Genomic DNA, 26,310 nt, shown 5'->3' with positions numbered 1-26,310 from the left:
CCCCGCCCCTCCGCTGACCACACATGGTGTCAAACATGTTTCATTACCCTCCTACCTCAGAGTGAATGCCCATTCATTCCCTCCTACCTGTAGGACAGGTAGCCCCCTAGAAAATCTGGCTGTCACCTCCAAAGTTCCCCGAACCCCTTCCCCTGGGGGTCTAGGTAAGAGTCTTACATAAACAAGTCTCTGGCTGATATGTCCCCAAATCCCCACCATGCAAATTAAGCCCCCACTGTGACCCTCATTAGAATAATAACAATACTGAACACTCCCATGGTGTTAGATTTTTTAGTTCACTCATGCTTTCAGAAACTATTGAATGTTCCCCAAGCAAGGCATTGGTCTTGGCAATGGAGAATCAGCAATTAAACAAGTCAGCAGGTGTGGGCTCAGGGGCTGCTGTGAACTGGTTTTGAATCCTTGGTCTGGAAGTAACTCGTAACCAACCTTACCCTGACCCTTTCAATCTGTTAGCCAATTCAGATTCTTTGACCTGACCCTGTGTGCCGCTATGTAGACAAAGTTCCTGTGCTTGGACGCTAGTTCCATCCACGGTGGTTAATTTCCCCCGTGCCATCTAGACTAGCCCCATAAGCCCTACTTTACAACACTGATCCTGGCAGTAAGTGAGAAGAGAGCAAATCTCCAAGGAATTATTACATGAATTCCCCGTAATTAAGTAATCAGTTGTGCATTTTCTTTTTAAATCCCCGTGTTCTCTGCTTGAGGGCCGAGGCCACCCATGTCTGTCCTATCTCCCATCAGAGCCCAGCGCTGCACAACTGGGTCTTCAGCAAACACGTACTGAGTGATGAATAAATAAGCAAAGAAATGCATCCCTATGTTACAGGGTCCTCAGCCCAAGCTAGATTCTGACGCAGCCCTTCTCCACTGTTTTATTCCGTTTTGACCCTAACAGCAAAGATCCCCAGAACTTTATTCATTGCAAAGCAAGCAATCGGGCTGGTGCAAGCAGCAATGGCCTGTGTGTTGGTAATGCCATTGCACGTTGATGGACTTCCACGGTAATTCAACATTATTATGTGTCAAATATAATTTATGGTTTAATACAATGCCAGTTTTATAACTGCATTATTGCTATATATTTACATCTGGAAAAAAATAAATCACACTGAAATTTTCCACTTTGAAGGACTTCGTCTGGGATTAAGTGCTGTGCCAACCAAGGCTGCGTTTTCTCGAGCTAAAATTTGGGGGTAGCTCCAGGCCTTGAAAAGAACCAAAGTCAGCTCATTGCTTCCAGACTGCATCCATTTTTTTGGAAACGGTTCAGCATGCTTTTGTCTTAAATTTCCCAAACGTGCACTGGACGCCTACCCCTTGCTTTTAGGAACTCAGGAGCCCCCGGGAAGTCTGGAACTCCACCCAGTGAGAGAAACCGTCCCTCTTAGTGCTATGAAACATTAAAGAAATGCCCCAAACACTACATAAATGGCCTCTTATCACTTACACTTTTCCGTTACCTAGGGTGATATTGTTGTTTTGCTGGTTTTTCAGCCAACAATTTAGCAGAAACTCTTCTACTGCAATAAATATAGATCTCTATCATTTTAACACAGGTATCTGATTTACATACATGTTATAATTGATACAAATCCTTACCTCACTCGTAGCCATTTGAGGTTGCTTCTTATCTCTCATCATAAACAACACTGCCAAGAACATCTTCAGACAGTCATTTGCACACTCGTGCAATTTTTATGTCATTGAGGAAAATCCCTAAATAAATTACAGGATCACAGGATTAAAAACATTTTTTTTAATAATGAAGAAAAATAACAACGTTCCCTCCAGCAGCCTTGATGGACACAAATGCTTCCACTCAGCTCCTGACACCCACTCAGACGTCACCTCTGCTGATTTCCCTTCTGCTATACCATTAGCAGAATCAAGAGAGGAGACTCACTATCACCGCTCGGCTCCCTCATTACCTTATAAACCTTTTCTGTGCCAGTATCACACTACAGTGTAAATTAGGCACGTATGCATCCATTCACACTAGTGGATTATAATCGTGTACGACAGGTGTTCGACCTGCCCTGTCCCATTTCTCTATATAATCCCAATGTCAGACACATGAGAGGTATTGTGCACATGTGCACTGAATCAAAATGCAGTTAGGGAATTACTGGAAAGGCTACCAAGTTTTAAGTTTTTAATTCATGATCTTATGGGCTATAGGAAAACCTTCTGAAAAGTTACAAAAGGTCTTAAATGTAGATTCCCCTCTGGAATAATTTCTGTGTGTGTGTGTGTGTGTGTGTGTGTGTGTGTGTGTGTGTGTGTTTCATTACTGGGTGAATTGTATCCTCCCTTCCTTCTCCTTCCTGTTCTCCCTCTTACCAGAGGTGCCTTTGAGAACTGGTCACCTGGCTTCTTGAAATGGAACAGCCACTCACTCTCAGAAGAGAGGAGACTCAGAAGGTTCTCTGTCTTGGAAGGGCTCCCCCCAGGTAGCCTTACACTGTAGGGGGCCCCTGAGATTGCACTTACTGAGCTGCTTGTGTGGGTGGTGGAGACACTGACCCTAGACACGAATTTGCCTTTGCTGAACCCAATGCTTCCACCAAAACCCTGGTCCCTGGACTTACAGAACAAGATCCGGTGCTCAAAGGCAACTCACTGGATTTTTTTTTTAAGTTTATTTATTTATTTTGAGAGAGAGAGAGAGTACGTGTGTGTGCGTTTGTGTGTGTGTGTGCACGTGCGCACACATGCGCGAGTAGAGCAGGGGGAGAGAGAGAGAGAGAGAGAGAGAGAGAGAGAGAGAGAGAGAGAGAGAGAGAGAGAAAGAGAGAGAGAAAATCCCAAGCAGTCTCCAATGTGGCGCTCGAATTCACGAACCGTGAGATCATGACCTGAGCTGAAATCAAGAGTTGGATGCTTAACTGACTGAGCCCCCACTCACCTGATATGATGAGCCAGCTTAATGCTCCTTGGGCTAGACTGCACCACTGAAAAATTTCCACGTCCTGTTCTTCGCAATATCACAGACTTCCTTCTAGAAAGAAATGCACTGTGTCAGTTGGGGCAGGTTGTTATAACAAAAATGCCATAGACTAGATGGCTCGAACAACAGAAATGTATTTCTCACAAGGTGCTGGCAGACCCAGTGTCTGGTGAGAGCCCACACCCTGGTCTGCAGTTAGCCGTCCTCTTGCTGTACCCACCCATGGTGGGGAGCCTAGAGAGGAAGTGGGTTTTCCTGTCTCTTCTTATAAGGGCACGAATTGCATCATTACTGTCCTCATGACCTGACCACCCCCAAAGGCCCCATCCCCTAATACCATCACACTGAGGGTTAGGATTTCAGCATAAGAATTCTGCAGGAACATAAACCTATGGTTCGAAACATGCACTTCGCCAAATATATAATAAAAACCTTCTAGCTGTCCCTTCATGATCTCAACTAGTAAAAAAAACAAAAAAACAAACCCACATCTTTGGGAAGGTAGTTGGCTTCTCCACTTTGCAATAACCATTAAGCCTTTCTTCCCTATCCCAAATGTGCCTTGTTATTATTTCTACCTGTTTATTGTTGATGATGACTATCAATTAAATGCGATGTAAACAGACCATCTTACTTTGAAACAATATACACAAAAATCTCCCACTGGGAGAAATGCAGAACTTTACTTAGAATCCTGGAACTGGGGAGTCAGAAAAGACAAGAAACCATCTGAAGCAACATCATACTTTTTGCACAAGGAGTCAGGATCAGAGAGGGAAAAGGGTGGGTTTGGGGACACACAGCATCAGCCCAACAGAGGCTGTATCCCAAGTCCCCCTTACAAGGCAGCACTTATGATCCTTCTTTGTCTCATCTCTTTGATAGACATATAATTGCCATAACTAATTGGAAAAGGCATCAGGCTCGCTTTATGATGACACAGGGTGGAAAGGAAACTCGTTGTCACTGCACAATTTATGAGGTCGTTGTTAGATTCATTACTGGAAGATCACTGGGTGTAATTAGTGACCCAAATCCAAGTAGATAAAACAGTTTGGCCCTTGTTTAAAATCTTGTCTTAAAATTGAGTAATTTCCCCTACTCTAGACATAGTGCCTTTGAGGGTCATATTTAATGATCATACATCCCAGTGTGAAGTGACCCCAGGAGAACAAGAGACGACTTTGTAAATTGCACTCTGACTAATTTGCCCATCAGCTGGCATTTTCTCAGCCACCTTCACATTATTTTATGAGACTTTAGTATGATTCTTATATTTATTCAATATTTTTCTCTAACTAAAATGTTTTTTGATATACAACTCATGCCTGGGACATAGCATTTGATCAATAAATGTTTGTTGGAACTCTTTGAACAAAACCATCTGAGTAGTATCTACTCTAACCTTGACAGCAAGGTTGAGTGGTGGTGGATAGAGCAAACTTTAAATTCCCTATTTCTTTTTTTTATTTCTTTTATTTATTTATTTATTTTTTTAAATTTTTTTTTTTCAACGTTTATTTATTTTTGGGACAGAGAGAGACAGAGCATGAACGGGGGAGGGACAGAGAGAGAGGGAGACACAGAATCGGAAACAGGTTCCAGGCTCTGAGCCATCAGCCCAGAGCCTGACGCGGGGCTCGAACTCACAGACCGTGAGATCGTGACCTGGCTGAAGTCGGACGCTTAACCGACTGCGCCACCCAGGCGCCCCTAAATTCCCTATTTCGCATGAAAACATGGATTGAGGACTCCTTGGATTCCTGGATGCTTAAATCCTCATTCTCAGACTTCCGCTCTAGCTTCTAGTCTCCTTTCCTTGTTTCCTCCTGGATAGAGACATTGAGTTCAGGCTACTGAATCTCAGGAAGAAAAAAAAAAAAACACGTGAAATAGTACTTTCTCTAAAGAAAGAACTAAGATCCCTTGCAGCTGACGTCCTTCTGAACAATGGGAAACTTTCTAAAATAATTTCGATGGTCAAGCCATCTGAAATGAAAGATCCTGCCATGGTCTCTCCCCAAAACAATCTACAAGAAAGACTACAAATGGTCTTCTGGAGATGTTGAGGAGACACTGGGGGTAGTCACAAACTTGTAAGGTTTTAGAGATGAGGAGAGTTGAGGATCTCGAAGTAGCTCCCATCTTCTCAGGGGTTAGGTGAGAACCCTGAGGTCCAGAGAAGTTCAGCGACTTAGAAGAGTCGCACAGTGAGTTAGTGTCAGAGCTGGATTAGAACCCAGTTGTGGGACATCCTTCGTTAATACACCCTCTCCTCTTCCTCAGATGTATGTCTGGACCAGGGTTTCTCAACCTCAGCACTACTGACATCTGAGGCTGGACCATTCTTTCTCGAGAGAGGCCACTCTTTGCACTACAGGATGGTTAGCAGTATCCCTGGCTTGCACCCACTAGATGCCAATGGCGCTAGTACCTCAAGTTGTGGCAAGAAAAATGGCCTCCAGACAACACCAAGAGTCCTTTGGCATCGGGGAGAGGGGCAGGTGTTGCAAAACTGCCCCCAGTTGAAAACCACTGGGACAGCTCCAGATAGGGCTGGACTCCCTGGGGCACTCCCCTTGTCTCTGGCCACCACCTTTCCTTAAGTCCATTCTTCTAAGTGGGGTAATCATTGTCTAAGAGTTGCAAAGTAAATCTACTCTGGTTGGTTCCATTGGACTCTTCTAGAAATAACACAGCTGGTTCACAATAGAGAAATAGCCTGACCACTCACCCAAACAGGGCCTGGTACTTTCAGGTCCAAAACTCACCTGGGAGGGGACCCAAAGGCACCTAAGTCTCCCCATGACCAGATTCTTAAAGGTTCAATGTAGAAGCCAGATGTCAGTGTATTCTTGCATAAGGACAAATAAAAACCTTCCATGCCTCACCGCTGAATGCTGATTAATGAGTAAAATACTAAATCAGACATTTATTCAACAAACATGGAATCCAAGAGGGACTGATTAAAGTAATCTTAGATGTTATTTTAGTTTTTTTTTTTTTTTTAACATTTATTCATTTATGAGAGACAGAGAACACAAGCAGGATAGGGGCAGAGAGAGAAGGAGACACAGAATTGAAGCAGGCTCCAGGCTCCAAGCTGTCAGTACAGAGCCCAAATGCGGGGCTCGAACTCACAAGCTGTGAGATCATGACCTGAGCCGAAGTCAGACGCTTAACTGACTGAGCCACCCAGGCGCCCCTCTTAGATGTTATTTTTAAATAACATCTTAGTGTTATTGAACTATGATAGCTTGCTATCTCCGTCTTCAGTCTAAAGATCTCCCAATGCATGGCCCCAACATCCCTCCTTTCATTTCTTTACTACATGTGTGTTGAACTCTTATTGGATATAGTAAAGCAATATGGTCATCCACAAGACAGCCATGTTCTTTGACCTCGTGATTCAATCAACTTCGGTCAATTTGACCAGCAAAAGTTCTCGGATCCTCTCATGTTCCCCATCCCCACTGTCTTTATCCTTAACAGCATCATCTCTCACCTGGTATAGATGCCTCCACTCTCCTTGTCCAATCTCCCCTCAAGCCAGGCCCTAAAGAACCAGCACAAAGATTTTTCTGCAGTGTGTTCCTGGAAACATCACTGTTTCCAACCAACAGGTGGCTTCTCGTTGCTTCTATAAAGGCCTGACTTCTAAGATTTAGTACACTTTGTTCCACCATCCTCAAACACCTTTCCCTGCTCTCTGACTCACAATCTTCTAGACTTTGAGGCTGTTTGGCATCACTTGCCCCTCCACTAGTTTCATGAACCCTTCAGGCTTGCTTATGTGTCATTCCAAATACAGTACCTGGGGCTCACCTCTAATATAACATGTATCACACAGACACATATTCCCCAGGCCGAACGCAATGAGTGGCTCTTCCCAAGAAAGCAGATCTATACAGAATCTTTGGTAAAGAACCATGAGTTGGTCATCTAAAATAAAGTCCGGGAAATATGAGTTTGTTTTACAAGTGTCCACACCCACCTTTCTATTTCTCCTTTGTTGGGCCCAAGATTTGTCCCTTTCTTAGAAGACCCGACTAGTGAGGCTCTTTGCAGAAGTCAATGTGGAAGGACTTAGCACTCGTTACTACCGCTGTCTCTGTCAGGAATTCACCACACGTCAGATGTGGGCCGTTGCTTGCAAGCCATGGTTCCATTCAGGGAAACCAGAGAGCCTAAAAATAGGAAAAGAGGGACCAACTCAGGTTCGAACAAGAATCTCTTGAGCGTCCTTTTAGAGCAACAGAGTAGACAGTGTTCTAGTTACCTACATGGGGAAAACCAAAAGGGGAGTGGGCTTGAGAGCAGGCGTTAGTCTCCATACGCTTTAGCTCTGGCTTATATATATTTTTAAGTGTGTTGTGTTAAATCGCTGATAAATGCCTCTGCTGGCTGCCCAAAAGTCTCTGACCACCCGGAGGGTGAAACTCGCAGTCCATTCTCCAACTTCACATCCAGTCGTGATGCATCTACGGATGCTCTTGGGAAGAGCCACTGGGTACTGGGTAGTACCCAGACCCAGTGTGCACTGAGGTTTGAAATAAATTCATTAGGATGCCATGCTCACACGTGTCTAGTCCACTGTAGTTGGGTCTGGGTTTGCCTGTGGGGACCTCGTATTTACTGTACTCGTCGTTCTGTTTCAGTCTGAGAAACGTCACCCCGGAATGCCTCTTACAAGTTCCTCTTCATAGAATGATAGTCTTTACAAGGGCTCACACTGTACCAGGTGATTATTCTTCACAGGAATGCTCATCAATAATATGCTACAGTTCCTGCCCGAACACAGATGTCTGGTAAATATTGCATGCTTATCCATACTGAGGGAGGGGAGTAAACAATGAGGGTCCTCATGCGGAGCTCTCCTCGAGAATCACACTCATTTTGGGGTGCTGGGACTAGGGTGCTCAGCAGAGGGGAGGTGGGGAGGAAGACGTCCATGGCATGGCAGCTCGAGTCTGGTGTGATTCTGACCACCACTTACTAGCTATATGACATGAAATGAATACGCTTATGAACCTTCATTTTCTCATCTATAAATTGGGGATAACAATAGTACCTAGCACACAGTAAGTGCTCAAATGCTAGTTGTGCTTTTCATTAGGAGAGAGGACACAGACTGTGATCTAAGACACTGGGTCTCCTCACTGCATTTTCTGAAATAAAAGATTTCTATGTTTCCCAATTCTGACTTACAGCATGAAGAGGAGAGAGAGAGAGAAAGCCCCAAAAAGAAATGGCTAATGAGGCATTCTGTTTATGGAAAAAGGATGAAGATTGGCAAAACACCCTCCCTTTAAAAAAAAAAAAAAAAAAAAAGACGGTGAATCCTAGCTACTCTATTTACTGTGCGGCCTTAGTAAGGATACTGGACCTCTCTTATCTCTAGTTTCCTTGCTTTTAAATGGAGGATGAAAATAGCTACTTCACAGGAATGAGATGGGGATTCAACAAGGGCACATAATGCAGGCACAGAATAGTGTGCAAATAAATCATAGCGAAATTGTAGGATTCTACAATCCTGACCCACGGTAGCCCTATCTGCTATGTGATAAAAGAGAAAGCAAATACACATTCTGTAAAAGAGGAAGGATGGATAGATAGATGATAGATAGATAGATAGACAGACAGACGGACAGATTCTTATCAGGTAGAGATGCTTTCCCTTCCCCTCCCTCTCTCTCTCTAAATACACACACACACACACACACACACAGGATGACAGGATGGATGGATGGATGGATGGATGAAGAGATGGATAGACAGAGAGAGAGAGAGAGAGAGAGAGAGAGATAATACAAGGGTAAGGAGAGATGTTATCTGTATCTGCATAACAAATTATCCTAAAACGTAGTGGCTTAACACAACAATCATTTGTTTTCTCCATCTTTGTCAGTCAGGAATCAGAGTGCAATTCACCTGGGTGCCTCTGCCTCAAGATCTCTCACTAGGCTTCAATCAGTGTGTTGGCTTGGGATCCAACCTCATCCGAAGGCCCAACCAAGGGAGGATCCACTCCCAAACTCTCTAACATGGTTGCTGCCAGGACTTGGTCTGTTATGGATTGTTGGACTGAGGCCATGAGTTCCTTGTTGGCTGTTAGCTAGGCCCACCGCCAGTTCCTAGCCACCCGGCCCTCTCCACAGGGCAGCTGAGAGCCTGGCAGGCTGTCTCCATCCCAGTGGACAAGGGACAGACTATGAAAAAACATGGGATGGAAGCCAGTCTGTGTGTAAACTGTTCTTAGCAGTAACAGTCCCTCCCTTCTACCCTATTCCACTGGTGAGTCACAAGGTCCACTACATACTCAAGGGGAGGGAGATGAGTGGGGAACAACTTAATGGCTGCTCACTACTATCCCAGGGAATATGAAAAAGCCTCCATTACTCTATCAAAGCCCCTGGACCCACCTGTTGACAGGAGGCAGCTCATTCTTCTGTATCTTCCCATTTTAATTGCATATTTGACTTTTTCCCACCCATGCTCATTTCCTGTGCTTTTGGGTGAGGTCTGTGAGGCAGGATCGGGACAGTGTGCTTGGTGGAAAACAAAGGAAGGCAGTGAGCTTTGAATGATTAGCAAGGGAGAGGCAAGCCCTTAGCTGTCCTTATAATACCTGAGCATTTCACATTGCACATTTTCTCCATGCACAGCTGCAAGACGGAGTTACCACTTTGGAAAATTAAATTTCATAGAAAGTTGGCCATGGTTCCACTTCCCTCTCCCTATGGAAGCAAAAGATGGAAAGATCTTTGACTTGTCACAACTGCCAAATCATTTTGGGGCAATATTTTGAAGGAGGCTGAGTCCCTTCTCTGGAGAGATTCCCTAATAGAAGGCCTTAAAAGCAGCTGAAATGAGGTTAAAAGCTTTTGAGAGTAAAGTGATAAAATATCCACGTGATCTGGATAAGACGGAAATAAAGACACACACAGAGAGACACAAACAAATAGACAGAAATTAGATGCTTCTCAGAAATTAGGGAGGATGCTTTCTAGAGGGAACAGTCTCCTGCTGAAGAGAGGATTTAGTATCCTGACCTGCCAGCAGCCGTGTTGGATGGATTCCTCCATTAGTTTATTGGAATGCTCATAAAATAAAGGTTAGCCCCATCCTAAGGATATCTTCCACCTTTTCCAAACCATACTATCAAGTTGTATTAGCTCCTTGGGTTAAGCCACCATAACAAAGAGAATGTGTGCTAATGTGACTTGCCCGGAGTTAAGCTCATTTAAAAATCTAGAATACCATGGAGAAAGTTCCCCAGGCTAAGATAAGTTTAATGAGTCTAAATCCCAGCAATGAACTCACCTCCAAAGTTTCTGAAATACTTAGCCCTGGGAAGGGCATCATTTGTTTATTCGATGCAGAAAGTCCAGTCTCCACCCCCATCTCAGTAATGTGGGTGCTTGAGAATTAAAAGACAGAATGAAGAATTTGTATTAACTTTCTCGGTGCTGTGTGATTGGAAGGTGAGCCTCCATATACACTCAAAGATACTTATACACCCATTCTGCCCAATGCAGAGGGTCGGAGACCTTTGTCTTTCAGCTTCGTGTATAGCCAGTGTTCTGATCAGCCCATCGTCACTCCCTCCTTTTCGTAACAGTGCCCAAATCTTTCAGGAACCACACTTTGGATATCCCACATTGTCCTTGGGAAGCTGTTAATCATGGCGTCCTTTCCTGCCCTTCCCCAACTAAAGGGTGGTCATGTGACTCAGGCTAACCAGTTGGAGGACTCCTTCATCCAGATAGGGTTTGGATCCAGAAAGAGCATAACTCAGATCAATTAGTCTTCTTTAAATTTTGATGTGTGGGTAGTTTGGGCAGAAAGTTCCTTCCTTTTGGATTTTGAGCCAAGAGAATGTAATATTATGGCTACCAGCAGCCCTTTTTACCGCCATGTGAGGAGAGGAAGCCTGAAAAAATAGCCACAGAACACTGAAATGAAAAACTCAGAGCCCCAAGGAATATTGTCTAAGCCCCTGTACAGCCCCAGACTTCCCACATAATGGTCAGAGATTTGTGTCACTAGCCATGAAAAGCATCCTGACCAATACTGGAGCCATTATAAAGCATTAAGCACTGACGATACCAAGAAAAAGGCCATAATATTTTGTCCTGAACATGTCCTCAGTCAAGGATTTATGGTGAGTGGTTCAAAACATGAACACCAGAATCAAACAGACCTGCATTTGAATTCCAGTTTCACCATTTCCTACTTCTGTGTCAGTGGTAGGCAGAATTCTAAGGTAGCCTGGAGATTTATCCTGCACTCACCCTGGGTACCTGCTCTGCATTAGACCCTTCCCCTTTATGTGGGCAGGGCACGTGAATATGAGGAGGTCTCGCTCCAATGATTAGGTCACATTATATGGCAGAGGTGAGGGGATTTTGAAGGTTCAGTTGAGATTCTAAGTCAATTGGCTTTGAGCTCATCAAAAGGGAGATTGTCCTGGTGAGCCTGGCCTAATCAGGTGAGGGTGTCTTAAAAAGAGATTGGACCCTTCTGTAGAGAGAGGCATTCTCTTGCCTGCCTTAAACAATCAAGAGCTATGCTTTGAACTGCTTACAAGCAGAGGCTGCCTCTGGGAGGCCTCAGACCCAGACTATAAAGAACAAGATTCTTCCAACCTTTCAGGAGAGTTTGGAAGAGAACCCTGAGACACAGATACAAGAATGCAGCCCTGATCAACACTTCAATGGCAAACTTCTAAAACCCTACTTGGAGAACCCAGCTAAGCCTTTTCCAGATTCCTGACCCACAGAAACTGTAAAATAATAAATGTGTGTTGTGTTAAACCATGAAATTTCTGATGTGTGTTATGCGGCAGTAGAAAAGCAATACAATGTCTGCTCAAAACGAAGCTTTCTGACCCTGAATTTCTTGGTTTAATAAACGATAATCGTAGAAACACCTACTTTTATTGGCTCTTGTCAATATTAATTGGCAATTCCTATGTAATTCACTGCTTGATCTATGGTTCAATACCTATTAATTGCTAGCTTACCTCCTCACATGTTAAGTGTATGTGCCCATATGGGGTACTTCCATCACCAAACACCCAAACATCAGGAAGGTCATCAATCTGTAAGGTCATCCTATCTATCTTCTTGCTTTTATAGCAAGGGAAGCAAGGTCCAGAAAGGGACAGTGACTGGCCCCAGGCCACAAACCTTGTTAGTAGCTTCAATAAGGACTTCTGGCTCTCAGCCAGGTTCTGCCTGAGTTGCCCCCCTTCCAAAAAAGGAGGCTCTTTTGCCATACTTGATACAAACGTTCCAACAAGGTCAAATTGTTTGAAGGGTCCAATGCTTTTATCTCCTGTATTTTGTTACCTATTGCTATGCAACAAGTTATCCTAAAACTCAGAAGTGAAGAATGGAAACATTTATTTTGACTTATTTAAATTTTAGCTATTTAACATACAGGACAATATTGGATTCAGGAGTAGCATTCAGTGATTCATCACTTACATTCAACACCCAATGCTCATCACAACAAGTGCCCTCCTTAGTACCCGTCACCCACTGAACACATCTCCCACCCACCTCCTTCCATCAGCCCTCATTAAGAGTCCCTTGTGGTTTCTTTCCCCTTCTTCTTTGCCCCCCACCCCATCCCATATGTTCCTCTGTTTTGTGTCTTAAATTCCACATAGGAGTGAAGTCATATGGTATCTTTCTTTCTCTGGTTGACTTATTTTGCTTAGCATAATACATTCTAGCTCCATCCACATGATGGCAAATGGCAAGATGTCATTCTTTTCGGTGACTGGTAATACTCTATAACATTCCACGGAGCAATATTTGACTGATGAATGGATAAAGAGGATGTGGTGTATGTATAGACAGTAAACACATATTATCTCATTGTTTCTGAGAGTCAAGAAGCTTGGTGTAGCTTACCTGGCTGCCTCTAGTTGAGATGTCACATGGGGTTGCCCCTAACCCATGGACAGGGGCGACACTCATCCGAAGGCCTGACTGAGGCTGGTGTCCATGTCAAGCTCACTCACCTGCTGGAAAGGGGCTCCAGTTCCTTGCCACATGGGTCTCTTCAGGAAGCTGCTTGCAAGCCAGAAGGCAGTTTCTCTCCAAGTGAGGGATCTGAGACAGAGAGCATTACCATGATGAAAGCTGCGACATCTTTTAGAAATTAATGTTGAAGTAACGCATCATCACCTCCACCGAGTGCCACTGGCCACAAAGATCAACCGTAGTACAAAGTGAGAGGGCGCTCCACCAGCGTGTCATTGCAGGAGATGCCATCACTGGGGGCCGTCTCAGGGGCTGGCTTCACGTCTCTCTGTAATGCCTAAATAGCCACACCACTGCCGGGGGAGATGGGATGACTTCGTCCAGCCCTTGTGGTTAATAGAAATATAAATACCGTGACAGTGGAACCCCTGCCAAATAGCACATGAAAATGGCATTTGAAAAGTGCAATTAGTACTCTTTTTCCTGAGAAGGTCTGCTCTGTTTAATGATCTACATATCAGTGCGTTCCAAGCAGAGGTATTAAATGTCTTAGAATACATTACAACATTACAGCATCTTCAAAAGATATCAGCAAAATGACCATTACTTGAATTGGCTATAAGCAAAGCTTCAGAAGGTCCAGGTGGCCTTGAAATGCAGAGCCTCACTGTGGCAAGAGGGAAGGGCTATGGAAGTCTGGCTTCTAGAAGTCTACATCCCTTGTTATTAACAGGCTCTGCACTCATGTTGTGACCACAGCCCAGCTCCCAGGCTCCCCCAGCGGACCCCTGTGCCCTGTACAGATGAAACGTTGTTTTGCAAGAACAGAATGATCACAGGTGGGGTATGGGCAGGCTTGCCCCAATATGGTGACCTCGGTGTGGACATTTCATCACATCCCTGACTTTGTCCCCCTGTCTGTTCTGCAAACTGGCCAGGTAAATTGTCCTGAAATCTAAATCTACTCATGTCACCTCCCTGCTTTTTAAAAAGATTTTGGAGGTGTCTTCTGGCTTCTGGGGAGGGGGGACGTATGAAATTCGTAGCTAAAAAAAACAAATTCTGGCTCTAATGCTTCTCTCCATCCTTCTCTGGGTGACAGTTACCCTAAAGTCTCTCGATGTCCACGCTCCTTTTGCCTCTGGACCTTCCCCACTACTCCTGCTTGGTGGCCCACTCCACCCTGCTCCCCTCCCCACCTTCACCTCCCTGAACCCCACACCTCCCCTTACTCAGTCCCATGACAGCTTACACTCTCCCTCAGAGAACTTGCAACAATAGCAGATAAGCATTTAATTGTATTGTTAGTTATTTGTTATCTGTTCCCTGCTTTTAAACTATAGCCACCCTGAGAGGGGGAATAGTATCTGTCTTCCCCACTGCTGTATCCCCAGTGCCCAGGACAGTGCCTGGCACATGTGGATGCCCCAAAATATTTGTTAAATGAATAAAGATGGAGAAACACAAGCTAGATCAGTTATTACCAACCACCGCCCATGGACCAAACCCAGTCTACCACCATTTTTACAAATAAAGTTTTATTAGAACACAGCCATACCCACTTGTGTTTGCCCATCTTCTGTGGCTGCTTTCTTTTTTTTTTTTTTAAGTTTATTTATTTATTTTGAGAGAGAGAGCTCAAGCAGGGGAGGGGCAGAAAGAGAGGAAGAGAGAGAATCCAAAGTAGGCTCACACTGTCAGCACAGAGCCCGACATGGGACTCAGACCCATGACTGTGAGAACATGACCTGAGCTGAAAACAAGAGTCAGATGCTTAACCGACTGAGCCAACCATTCTGTGGCTGCTTTCGTGCTACAAAGGCAGAGATGAGGAACTTGCCCCAAAATCATCTGGTCCATGAGGCAAAAATATTTACAGTCTCACCCTCTGCAGAAAAGCCTGCTAACTGCCAGACTAGATTCCAATCTCTCAAGAGGTAACAGGAAAACCGGAAAGTTTTATGAGGAATAAATGCAATTTCCTCCCAGGCCCATCCTCCATCCAACAAGATGGTGTAGATGGGAATGGAGCTGTGTTTTGGAAACTTCAGGAACTCAAGGTGTGGGTTGCCTGAAAGGAAGCTCTTGGACAGGGCCCGGGAGGCACTACTGATCATACTGCAGTTAGAACCGAACATAATGAGCCAAGGCATTGATTGAGGCATAAGTGATGGCAAATACAAACGTGATGACCAGAGGTGACAGTGTTCGTGGTCAAAGTCAGAGGCTGAGCTCTGGCATTGTCACAAGCACCATGGAGGAGGAAGGGCCTTGGCTTCTTGTCATTCTTGGTCTTAATCGGCTGTAATGGATGTGTCACCTTCCAGGGCCAGGTGGACCCACAGCACGCTGTGATTGATCATCGGTGCCATCTGAGTTTCTCAGCAACCTCGGCCTATTCGTTCTGCACTAAATGGACAAGGGTTCATTGACATCCATGAATGAATTCATCGATGTGCGGAGCAAAGTGTCAACCCAATGGGGCAAGGTAGACCAAGAGGCATTTGAGAGCTCAGGTAAGCAGCTGGGGTCTGGGCAATGGCATGGAGAGTCCAGCCTGGGCTGGAAACTAATGGCAGGGACTATAATGTGCACAAATACATTGTGGAGGGGCAAAGACCATGAGAACAGTACCAGGGAAGAGTTGGCACTTGGGGCAAGGCCTCTAAAAACAAGGTCTGTGGAATGTCAGCCTTAGGCTCACAGAGCTTATAAAAACTGAGACTTCTGGAACCATTCCATATCCACTGAACCAGAATCTCTTGGGGGAATCTGGAAATCTATATTTTTAACAAAGATCCCAGGTGATTTTTGTGCCCCTGAGAATTTGAAATCTACTGAACTAAGACGGTAAGATTCCTGTCTACTTCGGTTCATACTACCTAGACTCATAGCCAAGTGGTGAGGAAGGAGGAAGAGGTAAGTAAACACTTCTCGTTGGAACAAAAGGGGTAATTCTGGGATCTTACACTAAAGAACACAAGTTTTCTTATGTACTCCTCTTGAAAAGCCATGATGTGCTTGAATGAGCTGATCTGGCCATCTCTGGTCCACTCAAAAGCATTACCTTACTTAACTATTGCACCAACCCTGAGTCAGTGATAGTCTTTCCTGAGAAGGCTAGACTAAAGCAGGGAAATAATATGCAAGAATCAATAGCTGGTAATGACAGAGCTGGCCTCCCCTCTTCCCTTCCTCCCTCCTTCCCTTCCTCCCTCTTCTCCTTCTTTCCTTCCTTCATCAGAGTGGGTCAAAAGAATGTCTTAGGTCTGATCACTAGGAGGCAGACTGTGAACCAAGGATTCAAGTGCAAGTAATTCCTCAAGGAAGGGGTCCAGGAGCAACCAATAAGGAAGTGGACACGTTAGCACAGGGAAGAGATAGCAGGTAACCAAGGGCAGTTACAGGTGAAGCTCCAAATGCACCCTGAACCCACAGCCATCTCTGGGCTGAAAATTATCTCCAGGCCTTGATGCAAAGCCACCAGACTTTTGTACTTGCCCATCAGTCCTTGGCAGCTGCCGTTGGGGTGAGAGGCAAAACTCTCAGACATCTCCAGCTTTCAGAATAAAATCTTAAGAAATACCAGCATCCAAGGGCATTGTTCCAGAAGTCAACCATTTTGGAGCAATTTCACACTTCCCAGCCTGAAGCTCCGTCCCAGCCCTTGTCTGTGTTCATGTTGGTGTCAGGGCCCCCAGAATGACATCTATCATAGGACTTGTGATGATATTAAAGCAGAGAAAACTTATGGGCCAACAAGGGCATCTTTTATCACCCCACATCCTTTCTCTTCCTTTTGCCAAGGCTGTGTTTTTTTTTCCTGTAAGCAGGAAGGTCTGAATGCCCACCAGCTGCATACAAATTCTCCCTGTGTTCCTTGCTTAATCTACCTCCAGCTCAATTTTTTTTTAGGAACTTCCTGCTGATTCCCCATCACCTTCTAGCTTCAAGTTTTTTAGGGCCTTGATGGAAACTCTGGTCTGCAAAAATGATTCACCTTGGGGCTGTCAAATACAAAATGCACCAGACAATTAACAAGAAGATTTCATGCAGGCTACTACAATAGGAAGATAATTCAGTAATAAGGATGTCTCAGTGGAAAGGAAGAGTGTTTGAGGTGGGTTTGGAAGTCATTTGGCGGGAGGGTTGGAAGGCATTTCACAAGTCTTGGGGGAATCATGAAAAGGTATAGAGACCCTCATATCTGGGTCACTGAGGAAAGCAGAGGTGGGTCTTATGTTGGAATATGTAAGAGGGAGGGCGGTACTTTGTGATAAGCCATTTCCCTGGAAAACAAAAACATAAGGATGTTTTTTTTTTTTTTCTAATTTTTTTTATGTTTATTTATTTTTGAGACAGAGGGAGAGACAGTGCGCGAGCAGGGTAGGGGCAGAGAGAGAGGGAGACACAGAATCCGAAGCGGGCTCCAGGCTCTGAGCTATCAGCACAGAGCCCGACATGGGGCTTGAACTCACAGACTGCAAGATCATGACCTGAGACGGTCAGACGCTTAGCCGACTGAGCCACACAGGCGCCCCAAGATAAGGATGTTTCTTAAGCCTCAACGTTTTGGGGCACCTGGGTGGCTCAGTCAGTTAAGCTAACTCAGCTCAGTTAGTTGAGCTAACTTAGTCAGCTAAATCTCCAAGGTATGTTGAAGAGAGGGAGTTTCTGTGATTCACGGACTCCTGAGCCAAAGCTCTGTCCTTTGAAAGGAACTGGGGTCATCACTTGATATTTTCCCCCAGACTCCTGTCTTTGTGAGGATGACCTCCCCACGGTTCAATAGCTTTGGGCTTGGTTACTACTGGTCTACCTCACAGCTACAGAAGACCGTGGCTAAAGGGGAAAGTAACCCAGCGCAGGAACAGAGAAAGCACGTGCACAAAGTCAAGTGCGGCCACCATGCAGAACAGCCACTGAAATCAGGCGGCCACGAGCTTGGACTCTGACTTCCCTAAGGAGAAACCGTGACTTCTCACATATGGTGGGTCCATGCCCTCTTACAACTTCTCAGCAATCTTTGCAAGGAATGCCTCTGTTATCTGTAGGGTAAAATGGTAGGAACAGAATGAACGCTGGACCCAACTTAGTGTAACAGGCATACAGCCACCCTCCACTTGCCAGGGAATGGGTGCCGTCGACCTGCTCCTGCGGGCCGGTCTTCATCATCCTATTGTTTGTCTCCTGCCCATTCAGGGTCACAAACTCAGCTTCCTAATCCAACAGCATGGACTTGTATGGCAGTCTAGATTTTGCCCCACATTTCATCACACTTGATCCTCACAGTGAGGGAGGGAGCATCTATCCCACTGTACCTATTGTTTTGAAGTTTGCTTATCTTGAGAGAGAGAGAGAGAGAGCGCGCGCGTGCAAGTGGGGGAGGGGCAGAGAAAAGAGGGAGGGAGGGAGGGAGGGAGGGAGGGAGAGAGAGAGAGAGAGAGAGAGAGAGAGAGAGAATATCCCAAGTAGTTCCGCACCATCAGTGCGGAGCCTGACGCAGGGCTCAAACCCACAAACTGTGAGACCACTACCCCAGCCAAAATCGGACGCTCAACAGACCAAGCCACCCAGAAGCCCCTCCACTACATCTACGTTTAAAGAAGAAGCCAAGGGGCGCCTGGGTGGCTCAGTCGGTTAAGCGTCCGACTTCGGCTCAGGTCATGATCTCACGGTCCGTGAGTTCGAGCCCCGTGTCAGGCTCTGTGCTGACGGCTCAGAGCCTGGAGCCTGCTTCCGATTCTGTGTCTACCTCTCTCTCTCTGACCCTCCCCCGTTCATGCTCTGTCTCTCTCTGTCTCAAAAATAAATAAACATTAAAAAAAATTTTTTTTTTAATAAAATAAAATAAAAAATAAAGAAGAAGCCAAGAATGGAAAACGACTTGCCCAGTGTCACACTGCTGGTAAGTAGCAGAGTTAGAGAAACCCTAGTCTCCTGGGTGACATTCCCGACATCGTTTCTCATCTCTGCCAAGTTCCTCCCCTGCGTTATTTGCATTAATAAGTGGGACTTGGAGACAGAAACAATCTTTTCCCTAATCGTGGACTTCAGCTACTCCTCGAGAGATGTATTCTATGTTTCCCCAATTACTTCACCTCTGGAGACAAAGAATATGCTCCATTGGGGTTTTTCTAACCAGGATGATGCCCTTATCTGGCAAGGATGCTGCCCACGGAGAGATCTTTCCATTTTCCCCCAAAGGTTAGAGAGAGAGAGAGAGAGAGAGAGAGAGAGAGAGAGAGAGAAGCCTTTTAATTCTGTTTTCATTTAAATAGCCACGGGAATTGGGAACTCAAGATAACCAATCAGTTATTTGCTAGTGGAATTTTCCTGGTAAGGAGAGAGAGCACTTAGACCCAAAATGTATACATTTCTTCCAAAATGTCATTCAACATCTATCTCTTTCCCAGATAGTGACAAACGTTCCGTGTTCCTGTCAAAATGCCAGCTTTCAGCACCAGCCTTAATAATAAAAGCCAGATCTAAAATCCAACAGAGAAATTGCAACTTTGCCAGCAAAGAGTTTATCATCCCATTTTATTTTAAGGTGCCAGGGTTACTTTTTTTTTTTTTTAATTTCCTTTCTGTTTTCTCTTAATTAAAAAAAATTATCAGTCTATTCCTTTCATTTGATTTCCTTCCTGAGAACCTTTCACTAATACATGTTTTTCTTTTCCTAAAATATGATTGTGGGATGTCTCAAAATAATTTGCTTAAAAAATACCCACACAGACATCACTTGCGGTTCTAATTTGGCTAAAGGTGTTAACAACTGTGTGACACTAAATAATAAACAGTATGTAAAAATAGAAAATTGCCCTTATTTATTTTGCAAGACTGATTTTCCCCTGATTTTTCTTTCCTCTCCTTCACCAGCAGCCCCACACCGAACACACACACATACACACACACATCTATCTGAGGAGACAGGGGGAACTTATAGCCCAGAAGCATGGCCAGGTTATCCTGTAAGCAGGTATCCTGTGAATAAGATACAGATTTTTCCACCTTGTACTTGCACATCTCTGCAGACACTCTGGGGATCACAGTAATGAGAGATGCACTGGCCTGAATCCAAGGGAGGGCCTCAGGATACAGTGAGGACCCAGAAAGGTCAGGAACACTAACCGTAGGGGCTGAGATGTTGGGGGAAAGAGGCCTCTACAGAGGACTTACTATGGGATTGTTATGTCCTATGCACCATCCTGATTGCTTTACGCAAATTCTCCCTTTATAGCCCCCCACAAACCACCATGAGATGGCTATTAATGTTATCCCCATTCTACAGATAGGAAAACTGAGGCTGCTAGAGGGCAAGGGACTTGCCAAAGTCATCCAGCCATAGGTGACAGAGCCAGGAATTCATCTGGGGTAATCTGACTCCACAGTGCAAGCTCTGAAGAGTCCAGAAGGCTCCAGAACACTCTGTGCACATTGCATTGTCATTCAGAGACCTCTGCTCTCTCCCTGTCATCCTGGGGCAGCCCTCCTAGCCCCACCAGGACTCCAGAAATCCAGAAATCGTGCTCTGGAGAGACGTCTGAGCCATGGTTGGGGCTGCCTCACCCCTCCTTCTTCCCCCATCAGACATCAATGACGAAGGGCTGTCTCTGGGACTGTGGCCACAAGTCTCTTCCTGTGGCTCCTTTTGGTCACCGAGGCCTGCTGTCCTGTTTCTTGGCAACTTTGCCTCTTTGTAGTGTCCAAGTGTTAATTGCTTAACACCAGAGATTGTGCAGCTGTTGTCATGGTACCTCCTTGGCCCCTTCCCACCATCATCTGAGACACACGTAGCAATTCCGGCCTCCAGAAATCTCCCACCTGGGCCCATCTGTGGTTCCTTTGGCCCAGCCCCAAACTCACTCTTTGGCCATCTTTCCTACCAAACACATCCCCACCTAGGGTCGGAAACATGTTTATGATGCCTGGGCCAGGAACCACACTCTGCAATTTGTAAGCAGTGTGCTCAGTTGCCCCCAACCACACTTTGATGTGAGGACTGTCATTATCCCTCCTCTATAGATGGAGAAATGGACCGGAGGTAAGTGACAGAGCAAGGACCTGACCCCAGCACTATCAGACTAACGAGCCCATGTTCTTACCACTATGCTAAACAAATAGTTACAGCAGTGTTAATAATAACAGGGACAAAATAAGCTTCTGAAAAAGAGGGAAAAATCCACAAAATTCAGTCAACTCTCTGCGAGCAGGTAAACTCCAAGAGGGAAGGGGACTTGTCTCAGATACCAGAACAGGATTCAGCGCACGGCAGATGTTTCGTCAAGAGCTTTGAATAAATGCATGAATGAATGGTGGGTGGACTCACCTGGTTCCTTTATTCTTTCAACACACAGACCACGTGTCAGGCTGTAGGCTAGAAGCTGGGGTTACAGAGATGAGCAGAGTATGTTTCCATCCCGCAAAGAGCTCAGGGTCCAATGTCGGGGACAGGCACATCTGGTACAGGTTCCTAGGCGAGAAGGAAGCCCAGAGAGATGTTCACCTTATATATCTACGTCACCACACCAGGCTCTTTGCATTCACAACAGGCCAGGTCTCCCACTCAAGCTGTGGGTAGCAAAGGGCGTCACTCCCCTGAGGAAGTTTATCCTTCCTGTCATCACGGACTGAGGGGCAAAGACGGACTCCAGGAACCCCAAAGCACAGGGTCCCGCATCCGAGGATGCTGTACTGGGTTCATCTGTATGGCAAACAGCTGCATGCGTCAGATGTAATGAACCTGGTAGATTGCTGCTTACAGGCGGCCCAAAATTATTCAATGGCTAGCGCAGGGAGCAGCTGATAAACAGCCAGACTGTGAGAGTATGTCAGGGCTTTGCCACCTTACAAATTACATAAGAATGGGCAAATTAGCATAGATGAGGAATCGATACACACAGCCCCTGGATCTTTCTTTTTCTGCAAGTACCTGCATGGGAAGAACTTAGAATAGACAACAGGCCATCCTCTTCTGGAATACGCTGGAATACAGAGGAAGGTGGCTGAAAGACGGCACCTCCAGTTTACAAATTACTGGAAAGGGGAGATGCTGCCTGGGTTGGAGGTGGGGCGGTGGGGGCAAAAGAGGTACTCGGTGCCATGAGCCCCAACATAGCCCTTATCATTAGCCTTGGACTCAGACATCTCTTCACTGAGATGTCTGTTCACTCACCTGTTCAACACATAGTTATGTTTTCTGAGCACTTCCTGGGTCCCATGCACTGTTCTCCATGTCTGGGGCACAGGAGTAAATGCCTCTGGGGACTTACATTCTGCTGGGGGAGACAGACAATAAAAATAAAAATAAACAGGGGAGCCTGGGTGGCTGAGTCGGCTGGGGGTACGACTTTGGCTCAGGTCATGATCTCGCGGTTCATGAGTTTAAGCCCCGGGTCAGGCTCTGTGTTGACAGCTCGGACTGGAGCCTGCTTCGGATTCTGTGTCTCCCTCGCTCTGCCCCTCCCCGACTTGTGCATGTGATCGCTCTCTTGCTCTCTCTCTCAAAAAAATGAATAAACATTTAAAAATTTTTTTAAATAATGAAACAAAACAAAAATAAACATATAACAAAAGCAAGACCAGCAGGGGGCGATACACACTGTGCAGACAGCTAAAAAGGATGCTGGGATAGAAGTCAAAGGATGGAGGTGGGATGCCATTCTGATTAGAGGGTTCAGGGAAGTGACTTGTGGGGGTGACGTGTGAGCTGAGAGCTCACCCTCCCGACCTGCACTGTCCGCACGGGTAGCCACCGAGCGCTTGAACTATGGCCAGTCCGAAGAGAGCTTGCCATCAGCATAGAGTCCACACCAGACTTCAAAGACCTAGTACAAGAGAAAGAGGTAAAATATGTAATTAATCCTTTTTACAATATTGATCAGATGTTATGATGATAATATTTGGGGCAATGGGGATTAAAGAAAATTAATTTCCTATTTCTTTTTATTTTTTAATGTGGCTACCAAAAAATTTAAAATTTCCCACAGGGCATCCATTCATGGATGGCACTGCATTTCCAATGGATGGTTCTGCTCCCGACAGAAAGAAAGGAAAAACAAGAGCAAAGGTTCTAAGCGTTGGGGCAGCGGGACATGTCTTTGTCCTAGATCTACCGCTCGTTGGCTATGTGAACTTGGGAGGTTCAGAGCATCCTTGGTGCTGAAAGGGGTGTTAATCACACTTTCCTCCTGTGGGCAATGGCAGGAATGCATGAGATAAGGAGTTTACATTAAGGATTTCTTCTCGATTGCCTGCCATGTGGGAATGGAACAGAGCAGGTATGTTGGTGGCCCATGTAGCCATGGACATAACCCTTCCCTTCTGGAGATTCAGGAGAGCAAGGCTGAAATAATCTACTGGGCTTTCTTGGCTGTCAGCCTTCCTCTGCCTCCACCGTCTGTCTGTCCCGAGACCCCAGCACAGGCCCTGGGCCTCGCCTCCAATCCCAGCACCCCCTTCTTCAGCTGCTGTGGTTCTTTCTAGGTGTGAGCTCATTGGAAAAAACAAGAGCCAATTTTCATCACAGAAACTTGGGAGATTTTACTATCATATCGACGTCTGGCTGGGAGCAGAATGAGCTTGTCCAGCCTCACTTGAAATTGGCTTTTCTGAAGCAGGCTTCTAAGGAAGAAAGGATCATTCCACCAGATGGACTTCAGGATACCTCTCCAGCAGGGGCGGAGGTGGGGGCAGGGGACGGGGGACAGTGGCCTTCCACAGTCACTTCTGCTGTGGACTCAGAACCTCCCCTCCCGGGTCTCTCCCCAGCTCGCTCTGTTGGAGGGCTCCCGCTGCGGATGGCAAGTGGCGATGTGGCGACATGGGGCTAAGAACCACTGGTTGAGGCGGACGGGGTCGTTGGGAGCTTTCAGTGAGGTTATTGAAGCTGCTTTAATGCACAGCAGGTACTGTTCTTTTACCACTCTCTTCTCCATTTCCTGTGGCTTGGGAAGAAGGGGAGGCCCATCCCATGTCTCTGCTTCTGTCCTGAGAGAATCAACGTAATTCTCCTCCACAGCCTAGTGGGCTCTTGGAATTGAAGACAGCATGGTGGGCTCTCACCCAAACCCACTTCTGGTCTCCAGTGGTCATCTATGGGCAGCACACTCTATCCTGTGCTTTGTAGACATTATCTATTTCTCCATTTGACAGGAGAAGAAAGTAAGTCTCAGACTTCATGAGACTTGACAAGGCCCCGTGAACAGCTAAGTGGCAAAACCAGGACTCCAAAGCCAGCATTCCCAATACTCCATTCCTACCTCCCAGGATCATCCCAGAATCACCCCAGAACAGCAGGTGGTCTGTCCTCTGCTTAAAACCTCCAGCGACGGTAAGCTCACTACCTCACAAGACACCTACCAGCTAGCACTTACTGCGCATGAATTGGATGCCACACTCTGTTCCAAGGGCTCTGGTTACTCAACTTATCCTGATTCTACTCCTGTGAGGCAGGTACTGTTGCTTCCTTCTTTCCAAGGGGAAGATATCGAAGTCTCCTCTGTTCACTGACTTGTCCGCAAGATAATAAATGACAGACCAAGAGCTAACAAATACCAAAGCCCAGACCTTCAATCCTTCTGAGGAATTTCATGACCTATATGCCTAGGGGGACCCAGGAGAGTCCAGTAGGTCCAGTGGGCACGGCAACTGGGCGTCTCCACCACTCACTAGAGACCATCACCAATGCCTACAGATGGGAGGGCATGTTTCCAATGGCCGTCATCCTAAAGACGCCTCAGACCCTCTGTACACAAGACAAACCCCGCCTAGAATGAAAGCTGTCTGTGAATGACCCATCAGCATTCCTTAAGAAGGCCATGCTGCTCTATTCACGATCGCCTCCTACCGTATGTGATAAGCTGTGACGTATGGTGTTCATTTACTCTACTGCTCCCGCAGAAATATGGCGGGCACAATCAATTTCCTTGTTTGTTCTCTGACCCACTGTTCTTGGGTTAAGCAGCCTGCTTTGTCTACATTTGTCAGTTGATACAAGCTTCTCCCTGCCATAGGCACTGCTATTGATGAACATCGTCAGAATACGGAGCCTTGAATAATGTATAAAGGATTCAACATGCAAAGTGTCCCTAGGAAAGGGAGGGGGGTTGGGGGTGGGGAGAGAGAGTGTTATATGTTTTCTCTGTTGGAGCGCCTTCATTTACAAAGCATATTTGTCAAGTCTTTTGCTAAGAGTAATGCCACGGAACAGCCTCCCATCATTCTTGTTAATGGGACTGTCTGTGTGTTACAGTAAACAGCTATAACTCTTCTGCTAGAGCCATTGTACAAAAGGCAGAGTTTTTCAGCATCCAATTAAGGGTGTCTCCAATTTGCCAGCCAGCTTCATGAGTGCTGTGGCTCAGCCATCAGGCAACCTGGGCATTGTGAGGCTTCTCAGAGGACAGAGGGAGCTGGGAGGGCTGGGCTGCCCTGCCTACACTCAGCCAAGGGGTCTGGAACTCAGCCCTCGTCCTGGACAACACCTGCTATCCTTCAAAGGCTACCACGCCATACCAGCTGAGTGTTCAAAGATGTCAGCCTGGTATGCCAGGTCTTTCCCAGACTCTTACAAAGACAGGAGAACATACGAGCTCTGGGACACATCTACATGCATTCCAATCTCAGCTCAGCTACACGCTAGCTGTGGGACCTTGGGCAGGTTACTTGACTTCTCTGAGCCTTGGTCTCCAATGTGTAAAAGGGGACAAATCACAACACTTGCTTTAGAGGGTTGTTTTGAGAATCAAGTGAGACTAGGTGATGCACAGTCAGTCACACAGCCATTGTCAATCATCATCACCCCTAGCCTCGGACATGGCTTTTTCCTCACCTCTCTGTGCCTAGTAGATCAGTATGCATTTTTCACATTTCACCTCCTGACAACTGCACTCAACAGACACTCGTCTCCATTAAGATTCCCAGTAGGGAGGGAGCTGCCAAGAACCAGGTCCACACATCTCTCCCATAACTACCTTCTGGGGTAGGTTCCACAGCCCCATTTCACAGATGAGAACACTGAAGCTTGGAGGGTTGCAATCGCTCACTGAAGGGTTCATGGCTCTCAGGTGACAGAGTAAGAGCTAGATACCCAGCCTGCCTGGATCCAGAGTTCTGTGCTCCCCACTTCTCTCAGGTCTAGCCATGATCCCAGCCCAGGGTCAGGCCTCCCCACCTGGCCCTAATTACAACCTTTTCGGACCGTATTCCCACATGTGTGGGTCTCAAGGAAGCATCTAAAGTCCTTAGAACCACAGAATGTCTCAGTTTTATTCTTGCATGTATTTATTTTTTAAGTGTGTGAGATGCTAAGAACCTAAGGTTGTCATTCATTTCATG

At 45.9% G+C, this 26,310-nt stretch overlaps 1 long non-coding RNA gene across 1 annotated transcript; it reads right to left on the bottom strand.

Annotated features, from left to right (window-relative positions):
• Positions 1-1,410: 1,410 nt before the first annotated feature.
• Positions 1,411-13,101, bottom strand: LOC131501201 (uncharacterized). Its single transcript, XR_009256687.1, has 4 exons — positions 13,008-13,101; positions 6,969-7,161; positions 2,933-3,025; positions 1,411-1,743 (listed from the first exon to the last, which is right to left on the bottom strand). It is a non-coding gene; the product is annotated as an uncharacterized LOC131501201 (long non-coding RNA).
• Between the last annotated feature and the right edge of the window lie 13,209 nt (positions 13,102-26,310).

Source organism: Neofelis nebulosa, chromosome 18, assembly GCF_028018385.1.
Source record: "Neofelis nebulosa isolate mNeoNeb1 chromosome 18, mNeoNeb1.pri, whole genome shotgun sequence".
In the NCBI taxonomy this organism is placed as follows: Eukaryota; Metazoa; Chordata; class Mammalia; order Carnivora; family Felidae; genus Neofelis; species Neofelis nebulosa.
The sequence above is the reverse complement of the archived record's forward strand: the minus strand, read 5'-3'. Positions and strand labels throughout refer to the sequence as shown.